Source organism: Lactuca serriola, chromosome 5, assembly GCF_051521515.1.
Source record: "Lactuca serriola cultivar US96UC23 chromosome 5, Lser_US96UC23_V15, whole genome shotgun sequence".
NCBI classification, from domain to species: Eukaryota; Viridiplantae; Streptophyta; class Magnoliopsida; order Asterales; family Asteraceae; genus Lactuca; species Lactuca serriola.
In genome coordinates this window covers 93,206,958-93,225,877 of record NC_136412.1, presented here as the reverse complement: position 1 = coordinate 93,225,877, position 18,920 = coordinate 93,206,958, and positions in this window count along the sequence as shown.

Genomic DNA, 18,920 nt, shown 5'->3' with positions numbered 1-18,920 from the left:
TATTTCTGAATTTAATTCGGCATTCAAAGAGACAAATTTCTGTACAGTTTCGGTTCTTAACTTCAATCTATCATTCTCATCTAACAGGTTTTTAAGTATGTCCTTGTGGTCCTTGGACTTTATGTAGGATTCAATTTTGTCAAGACCAATTTTATATTCAGGAGAGACCTCTTCAGAAGACACAACGCTTTCACAGTTGTAGGCTTCAACATCGATTTCATCCTCCTTTAACTCAAGGAAGGGTAAAATCATGCGATGTATCTTCTTTCCTATTTCACAATCAAGATGCAACTGAGTGATATTAAAATAAAGTCTTTTAGCAATCAAACAAAACACATTTCGCTGTTTTAAATCATGGCCTATTCTTCACCGGTTATATCATAGTCGGCAAGATCCAATTCCTCTTCTTCTTCAACAGAACCTTTTCCTTTAGAGACGGGAGCTAAAGAACCCAAACTGGAAACCAAACTCGTTTCCTTAGACAGTGTACTTTCATGGGATTTCAGAATTCCCACTAGTTTCGCCAGAGAATACGACTTGAACTGTTCATGTGCTTTAACAGTAGATACAACCGCCATCCATTCGGTTCTAAGACCATTCATGAAAGTGACCTTTTGTTTGATAACTTTCCTTTCAATCCCATGTTTTATCATCTTACTTAAAAGATGATTAAAGCGATCAAAAGCTTGAACCAGTTTCTCTTCGGGCTTCTGCTTGAAATTACCAAATTCAGAAAGCAGGACAGTTTGAATTGAATGTTCCATATCTTCATCAGTGGAATACAATTCTTTTAATCTGTCCCAAATCTCTTTAGCAGTAGCACAAGAACTTACCAAACGAAACGTATCTGACTGCAAAGCAAATCTAATCATCCTCAAGGCCTTGATGTTGCATTGAAACTTTTCCTTCTCATATTGAGGAATATCTTTGACATCGTTAGCCAGCTGATTGTATTCCTTCTGATTTTTGACAATCTTTTAGGTGCTTGAGTGAGCGAATGGGCCAACAGTGATCGCTTCCCAGATCAAGTACCCATTTTCTTCGATCCAATCACATAATCTTCAAAGTGATGCGTCCATACTTCATAATCTTGAGTATACAAGATTGGAATCCTTGTCGTAGAACCAATGCTGTTGGAGATGTTGATTGGATTGGTTTGAGAATCATCCATGGACATTGTAATGACTTTTGATCGATTACCTGAATAAGATCAGACTCGTAATATATCGTTAGGGTTAGATCGACGATTAATGTGTGACAACCCGAAATTTCCATTCGGTCAAACCCTAAAAGGCAACCACTTCGTATCATAAGTCAATGTCATTATTTCATATTTTTAAGAAATATAACGTTCGTTTGATTATTTTAATATTATTTTTAAACGAACGGGTGAAAGAAAGTGCCTTCTCGGGTTTTGAATTTTAAAAACCGCAAACACCTCGCGTCTTAGAAATCCCCGACCAAACTTTTAGGTTTGGGTTGAAAAATCACCCAAAAATCGTGAACTCATACCTATGCATGAGTTTACTCCCCAAAAACTAGTCATTTGTGTTTACTCCCCATTTTCTAAAAGAGTAAACTCCAAACTCTCTCAAGTATCATCCTAGTTTTTGTGCTAGATCTTCAAACTAGTAAGTGTTCTAACCCTTTCAAGTTAGTATATCACTTAATCTAGTGATTGTACATCCTCTAATCCATTCATTTATGTGTTTTGACTAGTTTTTCCAAAACACCAAGAACACCAAGAACACACACTAGTGTTCTTGGACTTAAAGTTCATTTCAAGCTTCCACAATGCAAGTACTTTTATCCTAGAGTCATTTTAAGCTAGCTATACATGTTTACACCAAGGAAAAGTCCCAAGAACACCAAGAACAAGGTGTTCACGGTTTTGGGAGGTTCCCAAAACCATAAACACCAAATATAGTGCCTTAGGGTGCTTTAGGGTGTCTAGATGCTTCACAATGCCTTAGGGGCTTGTCTAGATCCATCCTTGATGAGTGTAGCACACAAAAAGCACCAAAATCATATATTTTTATGTGTTTACGGTTTGGGGATCTCCCAAAACTGCAAACACCTCAAATGTTGTGTAAATGTCCCATAAATGGCCCATGGTTGTTCCTTATGGCTAGAATCTAACCTAGACTAGTACCATGTTTGAGCTAAGGACTTGAAAACCGCCAAATACCAAACTTAGGAGTTTAAGGTAGTAAACTCATGAGTTTAAGGTAGTAAACTCATGGAGAAATGGTCCTTAGACCGTAAACTCCATTTAGGAGTGTTTTGATGCCACACAACACTTCCTAAGGCTTAATCATGAAGTAGGAATGCTTGGAATAGCTTAGAAGACTTCAAAACAGCATATGGTCAAAAGGAATAGAGTTTACGACCGTAAACTCTAGAGTTTACTGCCATAAACTCCCTAGGTTATGACCATCAAAACCGTAAACTCCTAGGGAGTTTACCCTTGAACCCCAATCATGCTAGCCTTTCCCTACAACCCTTAGATGCACTCCTTAGCACTTATAACACTTATACAAAGTGTTTTTCATGCCTTAGAGTGTCTTGACTTTGTTTATTAGTTGTTTAATGACTAATTGTTTACATATATCCTTATATGTTATTAGGATCTTTGTGCGTGTCTAAGTCTTCACTTGACACCAAGCACTTATCCGACACTTCCTTCCGATCCAATTACTACAGGTGAGTTCATACCCCTTAATGAATGTTTTAACTGTTTTTAAATGTTTTATGAGGGGGGATACAAGTAGAATTATGCTAATTATTATATCAATCACTTGTGATTAATAAGCAGCATTTAAATGATTGGCTACTCATTAGCCGCTTTACCAAACAGTTTTCCTTAAAATGTTTATCATAAACACTTATTATGTTTAAAACTCCTTATTAAACTGTACATTTTACTCTGTATATTTCCATTCAAACTCATTTACAATTGTGTTTCAAACAAATGTTTCATTATACTTAAACTGTTTTATCAAACTCATGCCTTCAAACCGTTGTATAGATTGACATCATGTCGATCTTTTCTTAGATAATAATTATGTTCAAAGGTTTTACAAAACTTATTTTATGCTTTTATATTACAAATTGCATGCCTATATATGTATAGTTATATAAGAAATGTTTAAAAGACTTAGGAAGGCTATCCACCCTATTTCCTTTTCGCGCTTGAGATGTGGTCTGGTGGGATATCGGGTACTCGTCCGAAGGTCGTTTAAATATTAGTTATATAACATGTGTACATATATAGCCATAAAGGCCCTTCCAGTTCATCCCATGCCCTTGAGTAGCAAGGGTATACATCCATGTCCATACGTACCAGTTAGATTACTAGTAAACTACCATATGGGTAGTTTAGGAAGATACTAGAACTATTACTAGAACGTGATATCATACAATGAGTCAGTTCATTCATGAGTCAATACTTTCTAGAACATTACAATACATTACTAGACTTGCTAGATAGAGAGAGCATACATTACAGCTAGAACATTACAGTACATTACTATACTTGCTAGATAGAGAGAGAACACACACTACAACTAGCACACGTAGAACATTTCAACACATTACATATACATTACATTACTATGAGAACATATACAACTATACTAGAGGAAGAACATATATAACTATACTAGAGGAAGAACATATACAACTATACTAGAGAGAGAACATATACAACGATACTAGAACAAGTAACAATACATTACATATACATAAATACGTTGACAAAATTGTGATCCACTGTATCGGAGCATGCCTTAAATGTCATGGCCCGAGTTGTAGCCAGAGTCTCTTGGAGGGAGAGCATGAGTTTGCGTATAGATCTATACCGGATTGACTATCCTACACCTTGCTGCTAGCTACAGCCGAACCTGCAGGTCTGCGGGTGCCAAACGTCATTTCTTTTTACGACCTAACTTTTGTCGTTGTTACAAGTCGATAGTATGGTACAATTAATCACATGATACCTTAATATAAATCCGGTTTAAGGTAGTTAGTATAGCAGTAGATCCTATAATACAACACTACAGTACTACATTAATTTCCCCTTTACATATATTTAGTGATCATTTCACTTAAACATTAAATGTAAAAACTATATTTTGTTAATGATAGTTACACTTGGGAAAATTACACACTTTTACAAGAAACGAATATTTAGAGCAGTTAGGTCTTGGTAGAAGGCTACATTGAGAATAGTTAGGTCTTGGTAGAAGACACCCTTATATAATAGTAGGAATCATAGGGATTTCTAGGGTTTTTCAAACGTTTACAGTTGTTTTACAAACATTTTACATACTTACAGTTCATATACATTTTCCATACTTACAGTTCATATACAAACAATTTCTTACATATACATTAAGACACTAAAATACTTATGATCTCACCAGCTTCAAAGCTGATACTCTCTTTCAAAATAACTTGTATCCTCAGGTCAAACATAGACAGGTAGCGATGCAAGGTTTAGAGAAGATGGAGCTCGTTCAAGACTCATCTTTCATTTTGATTTATGCTTTAGTGTTTATCAAAATCTGACAGAACACACTTGTATAATAATTATATTATTAATGCAATGGATGATGTTGTTACTTGTTTACTACTTTTCATTGTTGTGATACTGTACATGACGTCCTCCGCCCCATAACGTTTCCGCCGTTCTTGGTTTTGGGGTGTGACAGATTGGTATCAAAGCATTGTTTATAGTGAATTAAGTATATCAACCCATAAAAGATATACTAACTATAAATACATAAAGGATTAAAAATACTCTGACCAGGAGTTTATACTTTAAATAATAAAATATTTAAGTAAGTATACGTGCCTGCATTCATACTGTGACAACAACACATGAAATCTGTGACAACATAAACTAGTTGGAGAAGATTGACCATTCTACCGCTAAAGGATTTGGAATTTGGAAAAATGATTCACACATTAAAGAAACTAAACACACTAAGCTTTCTAGAAATCCAAGTATCATGATTTTTAGGTATTCTGATTGCCTTGTACAACTTTTAGAAGTCGAAGTGCGGAATTGGAAAGATTGGCCATGTCCCTTTTAAGTCACTTTTGGTGTCCCATTAATGACTTAATGGTTAAGCTTTATTCTTAACACTTTATACATAATAATTGGTTAGATATAAGGTTTCTAAAGTGTATTAATCATCTTTAGTCCAAAGCCTTAATGCATGACTTAATGGAAGTATGAAATCAAGGCTTAACCATGCAATTTAAACTTTTACATATTTTAGGGTTAAGCTTCCATCTTAACCCATTAATCCCTTTATGACACCATAACTAGAAAATGTGACATTTTACAACACTACCATCTGATGACGGTGTAATGGTGGTCAATGGTGGATAATGGTGGTCAAACCACCAAGGTTTAAAGTTTATTGCTAATTATGGCATGAAAAGGACAATTTCATGTTTCATGGGTTGAAGCCTAATACACATTACAACAAGGGAACCCACGGCTACCCTTTCATGGTGGCATGTGGCAGCAGGTGGAGCCACACACTAGCAACAAGAGGTAGTCGGTGGTGGTTATCAGAGGTGATGTCAAACACACACACATTCAGACTTCTAGAAATGAAAGAGCATGACATGAGCACCTCACACACATACACATCTACTGCCACCGTTCGGTGGTCTATGACGACAAGAAAAGCCTCGCCGACAGCCTAGGCTACCAGCCATGGTGGTGGTCACTAAAATAAAAGAAAATAAGAGAAAGATAGGATGAAAAAACTTAAATACTTCATGGTTGGGAAAAATTTGGTACAATCCTCTCTAATAGCTTTTTCTCTCTCATAACTCTCCTCTAACAGCCTAGACTCCTCTAGTGAAGTGCCTCCAATCTCGACCATCTTCTGTTTTTCCCCGCTACACAATGTGGTGATGTTTTAGGGATTAATACATAAGCCAATGGACTGAATCCGGATGCAAAGATGAAGCCTAAGAAATTCTCGTCGATCCTCTAGGCTTTTCATGGAAATGTCATTTTTAACCCTCAACTATCCTATAATGACAATTCCTACCCTTAAAACAAAGTTCTCTACAAATATGGTTTTTGGTCTTGACACTTTTAGCCCCTAATTCCTTAATATCCTTCATTTATTGATTCTTAGATGTTATTTCACTTTATGGATTTATTTTATTTAGAGTTATCCATTTACTCGATTAATATCTTTATCTTTTTATATTATTATTATATTTTTTAGAAAACATGGAAAGGAATGGAAAAAGAAATATGAACGCTACACAAAGTTAGATTTTGACGTTATTAATATGTAAGCTTTTGGTTTTATGACTACAATGAATTTCGTTTAGATCCCTTAGACTAGGTAACCTGTATAAAATTCACTTTTTATAATATCTTGAACCATGTCATTTTAATCGCGAAACTTCAAAGAAACATAACTTCTTCATAAAAAGTCAGATTTAAGCGGTCTATATATCTACAAAAATTATATCTACGTTTCCTACATGTTTATTATGATTATGTAATGACGTGAAAATTTAAAACAAAATTTTTATTTTTAAAATGCATACTTTTCATAACACTTTTTATAACAATCTCATTTGTTAAATTATCAAAACATAACTCCATATTTGATTAATTTACAATCTAGGATCTTCAAAACATAACTCTTCCTCTGAAGTGTACAATCAAGTCGGTGCCATCCCGCTATCCTGAGAAACTTGAAACACATATCACATAACACAGTAAGCACGAAGCTTAGTGAGTTTCCCAATATACCACATAAAACACATATTAGCCACTCGAGGCTATAACTTTGTGGACCCTCTGGCCCTAACCCTGTGGACCCTCTGGCCCTAACTCTGTGGACCTTCCGGTCCTAAGCTCGTTGGACCCTCCGGTCCGGTTTGCTTGAGCCTTACAGCCTCATAAATCGTTGGACCCTCCAGTCCGGTCTATAAACTCCGCATAGCATAAATCACAAAGACATAATCCATAGCATGTCACATACAACATGATAACATAATATTCAATGTAAACACATAAGAGCTTCCTGTTGGATTAGTGTCTAATGCTGTAGCTATATTTGGTAAGTACTTGACCCGGTTATGCATGGTCCTTTTGGGTTGCCTTCACCATAGCAACTTGACAGGATGATTTGTTAAGAAAGAAGCGATATTATTGTTTATATATTATGAGAATAATATATTAAAGGAATAATATTGTTATTTGATTAATATAAGTCATATATTAATTAAGAATTAATTTGGTGACTTAATGAGGTTAATTGAATAAAGGGGCATAAACTGTCAAATGTGTGATAGTTGTGTTTTGGGCTATGTATCCTTATGGATAAGAGGGTGGACGAAATTTAGGGTTTGGGAACCTTAAAAATTCGTCCAAGCCTAGTATCTAGGAGGATCTTGGATTGCTTAGGGCCTAAGTTATTCAATTAGGGTTAAAGGTGAAACCCTAGTATCCCATAGTATAAATAGACCCCTAGGGTGAGGGAAATCAGCACTCATGCAAGGCAAGAAACCCTAGGGCCGATTTCTCACCCTCCTCCCTCTCTCTCAAATCATCTTCTTGCTAGTTGGTGTTTGTAAGCCATTAGAGGAGTGACAATTGTGACTCTAAGCTCCAAGAAGAAGAAGTATCAAGCAAGTAATCCAAGGTATTGTTGAAGATCCAATTTCATATGATTAGAATCACTTGTTTACATTAAATCTAGTATTGTAAGTCTTGGATTCAATGCATGTTCAATTAGAGAAACCTAGATCCAAGCAATTAGGGTTTGCATGTGCACATAGGAAAGTTCTTATTGCTCAAACCCATTAGTGGTATCAGAGCTTTGATTGATTTCTATTAAATTGATGCATTGATTGATTGCTTGTTACTTGAAAAATTCGATTTTTGGTCCTCTGCCCGATGAACTCGGCGAGTAGCTCCAATTAGGCGAGTCCATAGTGGGAACTCGGCGAGTTCGAGCGTCAGGAAGAGGGAGTTTCAGGATTTCTTGCTGTTTTTCTTGTGGAAACTTGCCTTAACTGTTTTGGGTCATTAAAATCTGATTTTAACCATATATATGAGTATATTCTTGGCCAAACAAAAGATAATTACCAATTAGTTGAATAATAATTTCCTTATGTGATAATAATTGATTATTTAAATTGAATTGGTGAATTGTTTTGCAAGTAATATAGAATAAGATCAAATTGAGATAATCTAATTGTTGATTTACATTATTTGCTATTTGATCCTTATGTTTTGAAAAGTTTAAAACTTGTCCTCAAGTTTTGAAATTTAGATTTGTGATTAAAAGTTTAAATAATTTAAATTTCATACCCTAGAATTTTACAAGTTTAAAATTCAACCTATACTAATATATTATTACAAGATTAATATATATATATATATATATATATATATATATATATATATATATATATATATGTATGATTAAAGATGCTAGTCTTACCGTTAGTAGGCCTCATTCACAAAGCCAGTCTATAAGGTGGGTATAAGGTTGCTGCCTATAAAATGACGCTTAATGGGTGTACACTCACACCCACCGCTTGCTTGACTGGTGGAGGGTCGTTAGCCGAACGGGTAGGATAGGCCAAACCTCTTCTCATTAATAAGTATAATGAAACTATAAAGTAACTAAACTATTTTATAAAATTCCCAATCTTAGTTACTTTAGGAAAAGTGAATTGATGCAATCCCATGAAATTACACTTTGCACCCTTGTTTAGATATTAGTGGAGCGTGTGTGGTTAACCGGCACACTAATTGGTTCTATGAAAAGGTGGCGAAGGGTGATTCATTGTTTGTCATAGTCCGATGGAGCGTGTGTGGTTTACCGACACATCGAATAGGTGATTGTAACAATGAAGGCACCATGTAGATTTGCATGGTTATTCACACCCGCTTTGTGATCCTCAGTATCCCAGTCACAAACTAGAGGGGCATATCGAGATTTAAACATGCCGTTGAAAAGTTTAATGAATCTCAAAATCTAGGAATTCTCAATACATTTAAAACTTAAAGATTATGTTTTTCGTGGTGAAGAATTAGTGAATCGTCATTCACTTTCCTCCAAATTATTTTCATGTTAGATTACGGTATCCCTTTTCTAATGTGTAAATAATGTTGTTGGGTCCTAGCCCTAAATTTCCATTTTGGGTGTTAATTAGGGACTTAACTCTAATCAACTTTGTTCCTTTCTATTTGTAGATGTCTAATGCAAACAACGCTGATGCGAGCACATTTACGCTAATGAGCCTTTGTCAAAAAGTGACTTTCGATGGATCGAACTTTAGCGAATGGATAAGATACATGCGCACGATCGCTCGTTATGAGGACAAGGAGTATGTTCTCGGCGAGAAACTCGAAAAGATCAATCCAGAAACTGCTACTCCCGAAGAAATGGTTGTGTTTGAAACACATGAGCATGATGCAACGAAAGTCCATTGCATCATGATAGCCATTATGAACTCCGAATTCCAAATGTCCTATGAGGACATGTATCCTTATGAGATGCATCTAGACTTGATGGAGCGATACCACCAAAGCGCGAGGCAAGAACGCTATGAGATCATAACGAATATGATCACTGCTAAAATGGGAAGTGGAGAATCTCTTACCGTGCACTTGCAAAAGATGCAAAGGTATGTCGATCGTCTTCGTAAGTTGAATGTCAACTTTGGGGAAGATTTGGCTATCGACATTGTTCTTCACTCCTTGCCCTCATGCTACAATCAATTTAGGATGACCTACCACATGAACAAGGAAGAGGTCACCCTAAGCAAACTCCAAGGTCTCCTAAGGACTGCTGAGAGAAACCTTAAGGACAAGTCTGTTGCACGATCTCCCAATCCGTCTGCTGCTCCTATTTTGGCTATTGGACAGGGAAGGGGCAAGAAGACGAAGGCTTATTCAAAGAACCACCGCAAGGGAAAGTCCCAAGATGGTTCCTCTTCTAGTGGGACCAAGGTTGATCTTGCTAAGCCCAACCCTAACCCAAAAGAGGCAGAGTGCCATCATTGCCACAAAATAGGGCATTGGAAGGGAAGCTGCCCGGAATATCTGCAAGCCATCAAGGATGGAAAGATCAACCCATCTTTTGCAGGTATATACACAATTAAATCTAATGATTCATCCCATGCTATTTCTTGGGTTCTTGATACAGTGTGTGGTTACCACATTTGTTTTGATTTGCAGAGACTATGAAGAAATAGGGATGTGGAGCTTGGAAGAATAAATCTAATCATGGGGAACAGAAGATCGTTACATGTTACCAAGATTGGAGTGTATTCTTTAGTGCTTAGTAATGGATTGAATTTAGATTTAAATAATTGTTGCTACTCGCCAGATATGGCAAGAAACATCATTTCTTTTCATGGTTTGTTTAAACAAGGATTTAGATATTCATTTAATAATGAGAATGGTTCGATTTATGCTTATCTAAATAGTGTTTTATATTTTGAAGCAATGCCTTGTAATGGAATTTATGAAACTGTTATGGTTGTAGATAACCTAGGAAATGATGTGTTGTGTATGGATTCTTCCAATAGTATGGATAAGGCATCCTTGTGGCATTGTCGTCTTGGACATGTCAACAAGAAGCGCATAGCCAAACTCCAAAAGGATGGAGTGTTGGAGTCATTCGACCTTAGGGAAGATGACATGTGCGAATCTTGTTTACTTTGAAAGATGACCAAGTCACCCTTCACTGGCACTTGTGAGAGGGGTGAGGGTTTATTGGATCTCATACATACCGATGTATGTGGGCCCTTTAGATCCACCACAAAGGATGGGAACCGCTTCTATGTGACTTTCACCGATGATTATAGTAGATATGGGTATATCTACTTAATCAAACACAAGTAAGAAACGTTTGAAAAGTTCAAAGAATTCAAACATGAAGTGGAGAATCAATTGGGCAGGAAAATCAAGATGCTTCGATTCGATCGAGGAGGAGAGTACCTAAGTCTTGAATTCCACGACTATCTCAAGGAATGAAGAATAGTTTCGCAATTGATGCCACCTAGGACACCGCAGTTGAATGGTGTGGCAGAAAGGCGTAATCGAACCCTGTTAGACATGGTTCGTTCTATGATGAGTCGTGCTTCACTACCTATCTCATTCTGGGGGTATGCCTTAGAGACTGCCGCCCATATCCTTAATCGAGTCCCTACAAAGAAGGTTGCCAAAACACCTCACGAGATGTGGACAAGGAAAGCTCCCTCGTTAGCACATATAAAGGTTTGAGGCTGTGAGGTTTTCGTAAGACGAGAAACTCATAACAAGCTCGAACCTCGTAGTGAGCGATGTATTTACATCGGCTACCCGCAGAAATCCTTTGGATATCTCTTCTATAGACCGAGTGACAATGTTGTCTCCGTTGCGAGGAGAGGGGTTTTCCGAGAGCGAGAAATCATAAGCCAAGGAGACAGTGGGAGGCAAATCGATCTTGAAGAGATTCAAGAATCGAGCGATGAAGGAACCTCTAATGCTGGCGTTCAACCCGAGGAGGAAACTCCGGTTGAACCAATTGACGAGACCTTACCTCTTAGACGTTCCGAAAGAGTTAGAGTTCAACCCTAGTTTTATGGTTTTCATATTACTACCGAAGGGGATACGTATATTAGTGATGGTACACTAATAAATCTAGATGAACCTAATAGCTATAAGGAAGCCATGGCAGGCCCAGAGTATGTAAAAATGGAAAGAGGCGATGGACAACAAGATTCAGTCCATGTATGACAACCAAGTTTGGAATTTGGTTGACAATGTGCCCGGACGTAAGACGGTTGGGTGCAAATGGATCTTCAAGAAGAAGACCGACGTGGATGGGAATGTGCACACGTATAAAGCACGACTAGTGGCGTAGGGCTTTACTCAAACTCCCGGAGTTGACTATGATGAGACCTTCTCACTAGTTGCTCTGATAAAATCTATTAGAGTGATGCTAGCCATTGCTGCATTTCATGATTATAAGATATGGCAGATGGATGTCAAGACCACTTTCCTTAATGGGAAGTTGGCTAAGGATGTTTACATGGCTCAGCCAGAGGGTTTTGTCGATCCGAAGCATCCTAATAGAGTGTGCAATCTTGAGAAGTCCACTTATGGACTTAAGCAAGCATCTCGCAAATGGAATCTTTGCTTCGATGAGAAAGTCAAAGAGTTTGGATTTGTACGAAGTGAAGATGAATCATGTGTATATGTCAAGGCCAGTGGGAGTATAGTTAGCTTCCTCGTTTTGTATGTCGATGACATACTGCTCATAGGAAACAACGTCCCGACTTTGCAGGAGGTTAAGTCCTGGCTCGGGAAGTGCTTCTCTATGAAGGATCTCGGAGAGGCTACCTATATTTTGGGAATAAGGATAGTGAGAGAAAGATGTAAGAGACTAATAGGACTTAGTCAGAATACTTATTTGGATAAGGTACTAAAACGTTTTAGTATGGAAAACTCGAAGAAGGGAGAACTACCGATACAAAGTAATGCCAAGTTGAGTAAGGCTCAAAGTCCGAGTACCAAAGCTGAGATAGCTGAGATGAGCCGAGTACCCTACGCTTCCGCAGTTGGGTCAATCATGTACGCTATGACTTGTACTCACCCTGATGTGGCCTTTGCTTTGAGCATGGTCAGTAGATATCAAGGGAACCCGAGCAAAGCTCATTGGATTGCGGTCAAGAATATACTTAAGTACCTTCGGAGGACCAAAGAATGGTTCTTATTCCTCGGAGGGAGTGATGACTTAAAGGTGCGAGGGTATAGTGACGCCAGCTTCCAGACTGACAACGACAACTATCGTTCGCAGTCGGGCTGGGTCTTTACTCTTAATGGAGGAGTAGTGACTTGGAAAAGTTCCAAACAAGAAACCGTAGCTGATTCAACGTGCGAATCAGAGTACATTGCAGCGAGCGAAGCGTCAAAGGAGGCGATGTGGTTGAAGAACTTCATTGGTGACCTCGGAGTTGTGCCTGCTATAAAAGAGCCTTTGGAAATTTTCTGTGATAATCAGGGAGCGGTTGCCTTGACCAAGGAACCGAGGGATCATGGTAGATCTCGGCATATCGACAAAAAATATCACTTTATTAGACATCGAGTAGAAGAAGGACACCTTGTAGTGAAGAGGGTATCGTCAGAGGATAACCCAGCAGATCCGCTTACGAAGGGACTGAGTTGGGTTAAGCATTTGCAGCACGCTAGGAGCATTGGGCTGAAAGACGATATTGGTTTAGATTAGATAGTTTTGAAACATGTAATAGATAAATGTAATTGACATTTGATGATTAAATAAAAGAGTATTATTTATGAGTAAAGATACTGTCTTATGTTAATTGTTTAACTATTGTTTCACTTTGCATGTTTTGACTTCCTGAATAATTATGTTATTAAGAATAATCAAATTATTCGAATGGTCCACAATCGTTCATATGTTGGAAGTAGATATGAATGAAGACTGTCATGAATTGGTATGTAGATTGTCTAAAAGGGTATTAGACATAGCAAAGGTTTGGTACAAGGTTCATGAGTGATTATGAACAAGTTTTGAGCATTGGAATAAACCCGCGCTTGCTGGAATCACTTTTTTGGAATGTGACACAAGTGATCGCAAGACGATAATATCATATGGTCTTAAAACCAAGATATATGGTTTATTGTTTATTAATTGGTCGTGCATTGATAATGCAAAACCACATCAGTAAATTGATGTTATAAAACGCATTGTTGTGTATAGTTGATTAGTAGATAGTAAATACATATAAGTCGAAGTTTATCTGTTACTTTTATTCTAAGAGAATAAAAGCGATATCACGGCTGCTCGATGATTTGATTTGACTTATGTGTCGGGCCCGGTCAGGACTGAATTGATGTGTTCAATTAAGTTCTAAGTCAAATGAATCTGAGATCGAGAAACCAAAATGTTGGACAATAAGTTCCATAAGATTGTCCGCATAATATCTAAACAGAGGACTGTACGATCCCTTATCTAAAGGACAGGAGATTGATAAGATCAAATTTCACAGCGTCTTTGAGAAATACGATTGCTAATCGGTTTGTGTTTGCATATATAGTTACTAGACTTATCCAAGTGGGAGACTGTTGGATTAGTGTCTAAGGCTGTAGCTATATTTGGTAAGTACTTGACCCGGTTATGCATGGTCCTTTTGGGTTGCCTTCACCATAGCAACTTGACAAGATGATTTGTTAAAAGAGAAGAGATATTATTGTTTATATATTATGAGAATAGTATATTAAAGGAATAATATTGTTATTTGATTAATATAAGTCATATATTAATTAAGAATTAATTTGGTGACTTAATGAGGTTAATTGAATAAAGGGGCATAAACTATCAAATGTGTGATAGTTGTGTTTTGGGCTATGTAGCCTTATGGATAAGAGGGTGGACGAAATTTAGGGTTTGGGAACCTTAAATTCGTCCAAGCCTAGTATCTAGGAGGATCATGGATTGCTTAGGGCCTAAGTTATTCAATTAGGGTTAAAGGTGAAACCCTAGTATCCCATAGTATAATAGACCCCTAGGGTGACGGAAATCGGCAATCATGCAAGACAAGAAACCCTAGGGCCGATTTCTCACCCTCCTCCCTCTCTCTCAAATCATCTTCTTGCTAGTTGGTGTTTGTAAGCCATTAGAGGAGTGACAATTGTGAATCTAAGCTCCAAGAAGAAGAAGTATCAAGCAAGTAATCCAAGGTATTGTTCTAGATCCAATTTCATATGATTAGAATCACTTGTTTACATTAGATCTAGTATTGTAAGTCTTGGATTCAATGCATGTTCAATTAGAGAAACCTAGATCCAAGAAATTAGGGTTTGAATGTGCACATAGGAAAGTTCTTGTTGCTCAAACCCATTACTTCCGGTCACACATAACTACCACTCAAGGTAAAGTATAGTGAGAAGACTCACCTCAGATGAAGAACAGCTCCTATAGACACTGTTGCTATGCATCGGCCTCTAACCCTGTGCCAACCCAAAAATTATCTCAATTAGGAGCTAAGTCTAACCTCTCACTTACTAGGTCTAAAGATATACCACCTACCAGCCCATCACTGCCTTAAACCCATTATGCCTACCAAGGCCCTATAATAAATGGGCTTCCCCGAGGCCCAAGCCTCATCCTACATGAAAAGCCCAACACAAGGGCCCAAGGCTTAATTATAATATTCTCTACTCATAGTCTTAATTACACCAACCCAAAAATTCAGGCCCAACATCTAAGGCCCTCAACAAAGTCTAGCCCAAAAGCCCAGAGAGGGGTTACGCGGGGCGTACACCTTTGGTACGCATAGCATACAAAAGCGTGCATGAATCTGATCGGAGGCCTCAACCCGGTACGCTGGCATATTGAAGTTACGCCGGGCGTACTCTCCGTTTGTTTGATCTGCTTCCCCTGGTCTTAACCCGTTAAGACCTTAGCTCATCTCTTGGATCTAGGATCCCTAATAGTCCTTATTCCATAAAGTCAGAGACTTTTAGCCTTTGCGTGGCTGATGTGAACACAAACACACAAAATACTCATTCTCTTTACACATTAAGATCTCCACTCATGCATGAATTGATATTAACCTCCAAGATCTCATTTTTATGAAACTACTCCATCAAAAATACCCAAAAGGACGGATAATGGGCTTTGGAGTTTTACAACTCACAAAGCTTCAAGGTTTGGGACCAAAAACCCTAAAATGGACCATACTAAGCATAAATCAAAAGGAGTATGAATGTTCTGAACTTTATACCTTCATTTGATGCTCCATCCCTATAAAAGCTCAGATTCAAAGTTTGAATTCCAACTCTTTTCCCTTCAATACTCCTTCACTCCAAGGACTCACAAAGTTATCCTTAAGGGCTCTCATGCACTCACAATCTCTCATGGACGGAGATTTAAGGTTTTGGAGGGTTTATTTCTCTAGGATGGGTGGCCAGGAATGAGGCCATCTCATACTTTATATAGGGTCACTCAAAATATTAGGGTTCCCCCTCTGTGCCTAATACGCCTAGCGTACCCCCTAGTACGCCCAACGTACTAGGTGGCTCTTGTTTAAGGATCACGTGCACACGTACGCTAAGCGTACACATACGTACGCCTAGCATACTCTGCTGCAACATTTCTCAACTTAGGGGCTCTTATTTCCAAATCCCCAAACTTCCATAGCTCCTTTGATGCAACTATGATTCCAAATATCCGCATATCTATGGAAAGGTAACAAGATATCCTACACTTCTAGAAACTTGCCGCAACCCGATACCTCCTCATGCCCGACTTGTGGCCCACGATCCCTAACCACGAACAATTTGAAATAGGATGTTACAATTCTCCCCCACTTGAATTAGATTCCGCCCTCGAAATCTATCCTTACCAACACATAGAATGAGTCCAACAAACTACGATGCACCACCGAAGGTTCTCATACCATAAAACAATCACTTCCATAAACACTCGATCCCAACAAGGTCTCCCATCCTGAAAAGGGGCAGACGCAGCTGCCGATGCGGTACTCGGTCTGACTCTTCAGAACTAGAAACTCTAGCGGTCAACCTCCTTGCCAGACTACCCTAGAAAAACATCGCGTTAATCTCTCATCGATTAACAGATTCTAAGAACACTCTATCAACTCTGATTCTTCAATCGATCCTGGTCGAACTCAAGAGGAATGGAAAGGTCATAACCCACTAATGACCCACCGCCTGAACAACTATCAGAATAAATCCCAAAAATTTGACCTCCAACACAAGAAAAGACCACGCTCCCTTGGAAGTATCCTCTGGCATCCATAGACATAAGCCACAACTTCCTCTCAGATTTCTCTTCCAATACTGAGCACCAGGTCAACTCCCGACCCAAATGATGAACCTCCAAGGTTACTCATTGCAAACCAAAACGTCTCACCGACTTCCTTCTCACAATGTCTATCTCGGCTCATTGTGACACACAAGTCACAAAGTTCGCTTTATCCCAAGTGAGTGCTACAACTCATCTGAAATCGTCTCGCTTCCGACCCTTGGTCGTCTTCCACCCGCTGGTTCCATGCGCCTTGCGAGTATTCTCACACCAACGATTCTGACCCACTCTGGTCAAATAAATCAGATGAAGATCAATATTCCTCAAAATGAAATCCATTTACAAAGACGAAACCTCATATCACACACTCAATAGATGAACGAATCCAGACTCAAGCTCGAGAGTTTGATTCAACAGCAGGCTTGGAACCACTCAATTCCAACCTGACACTCACTCATGACCCAAGATTCACAAATTTAAGCAAACACCAATTCCTTCCGATTACGACAATCCCCACTCAAACTGGGATATATCAATTCCCAACTGTCACGGAGACCCCCGTCTCACCCCTGGTTCGGCAACCAGGCTTCCGAAGACTCAAACGGTAAGGCTACCCAAGCCTAAGAACTCATCTGCGCCATACTCTGATTAGCGAATACTGTTGGGTTTTGAGCATTCTAATACTCCTAAGTGTACATGCAACCCTAAATACCTTGGATCTATTTTTTCTCTATTATACATACAAATATGAATATCCAAGGTATTACCCTATCTAGCATACAATCTTTATGTTTGGGTAATAAAATAGATAGAATACATACCTTTTTGATGTAACTTGTCTTCATGAAGCTTGAGTGCCTAGTGTCCCAAGTGTGACACCTCAAATGGTTCACACAACACCATGAACACTTGGAATAACCTTGAGAATAAGGATACTTTGGTTCACTCTAGTGAAATCGGCCTTGCCCTTTTGTGTACACAGACTAGTGCCTATTTCACTAACCAAGGACATCTTTACACAGTGTGGAGATTAGGGTTAAACCCTAATACCCATGAATTTTCATTTCATATGATCCATGGGTTAAACACTCCATGGACTATCCATGAAAGCTTAGCCCGGCCTACATGAACTTGGCCCGTCACACACATATATCTTAGAGTCCATATTTAATTAGTTCCTTTTGATCACTTAATTAATTACAAATTAATTCTTGATCAATACTAATTAAATAATATGATTATATATTAATATATTAGAACTTAAAATATATTAATATAAATCACTGGTATCCTTTTTCCTCATCTTGTCAATCCAATTGTCCCGATGCCATGCAACCCAAATGGACCATGTCGGGTTGGGTGAAGTACATACCAAATATAGTTATGGAGTTAGACATTAATCCAACAGTCTGCCACTTGGATAAGTCTAAAACTATAATTGAGTATGACTTCAAAACCCAACTAGCAATCATAGCTCTCAAAAGCTTCTGTCGAACTCTAACCTTGCCGATGAACTCAGACCTTTGTTAATGACGTGTCCATTAGATAAGGGATCATATATTCCTCCATTCTAGATATCATATGGACTGAGACATGGATTATAAATCATTCTCTCTATCCATTTGTTGTTTCCCGATTTCCGATTTATGATGACTGGCTGATTGAACAGATCAAATCAGTCCTGGCTTGGCCAAGCACTCACATGTATCATCATTAAATCATCAAGGGACCCACAAATATCACTTTTAACATGAGGGTAAAAGGAATGGATAAACTTCGACTCATATGGCTTGTTCTACTACTTGTTGAATTATACACAAAGGCACGTTTTATAACATTGAGTTACCAATGCGGTTTTGTGCAATCAATGTATAACCAACTCACAGTAACAACTCATATCTCTAGGTTTGAAGAATATAAGATATTATCGTCTCATGATCACTCGTGATAAAATCCATGAAGTGATTCTAATGAGCGTGGGTTGAATCCAATACTCAGAACTTATGAGCACTCATGAGTGTAGTAGCACCACTTTGTCCAACATCTTAGACCTCTACAAGCCAACCCATGACAGTCTTG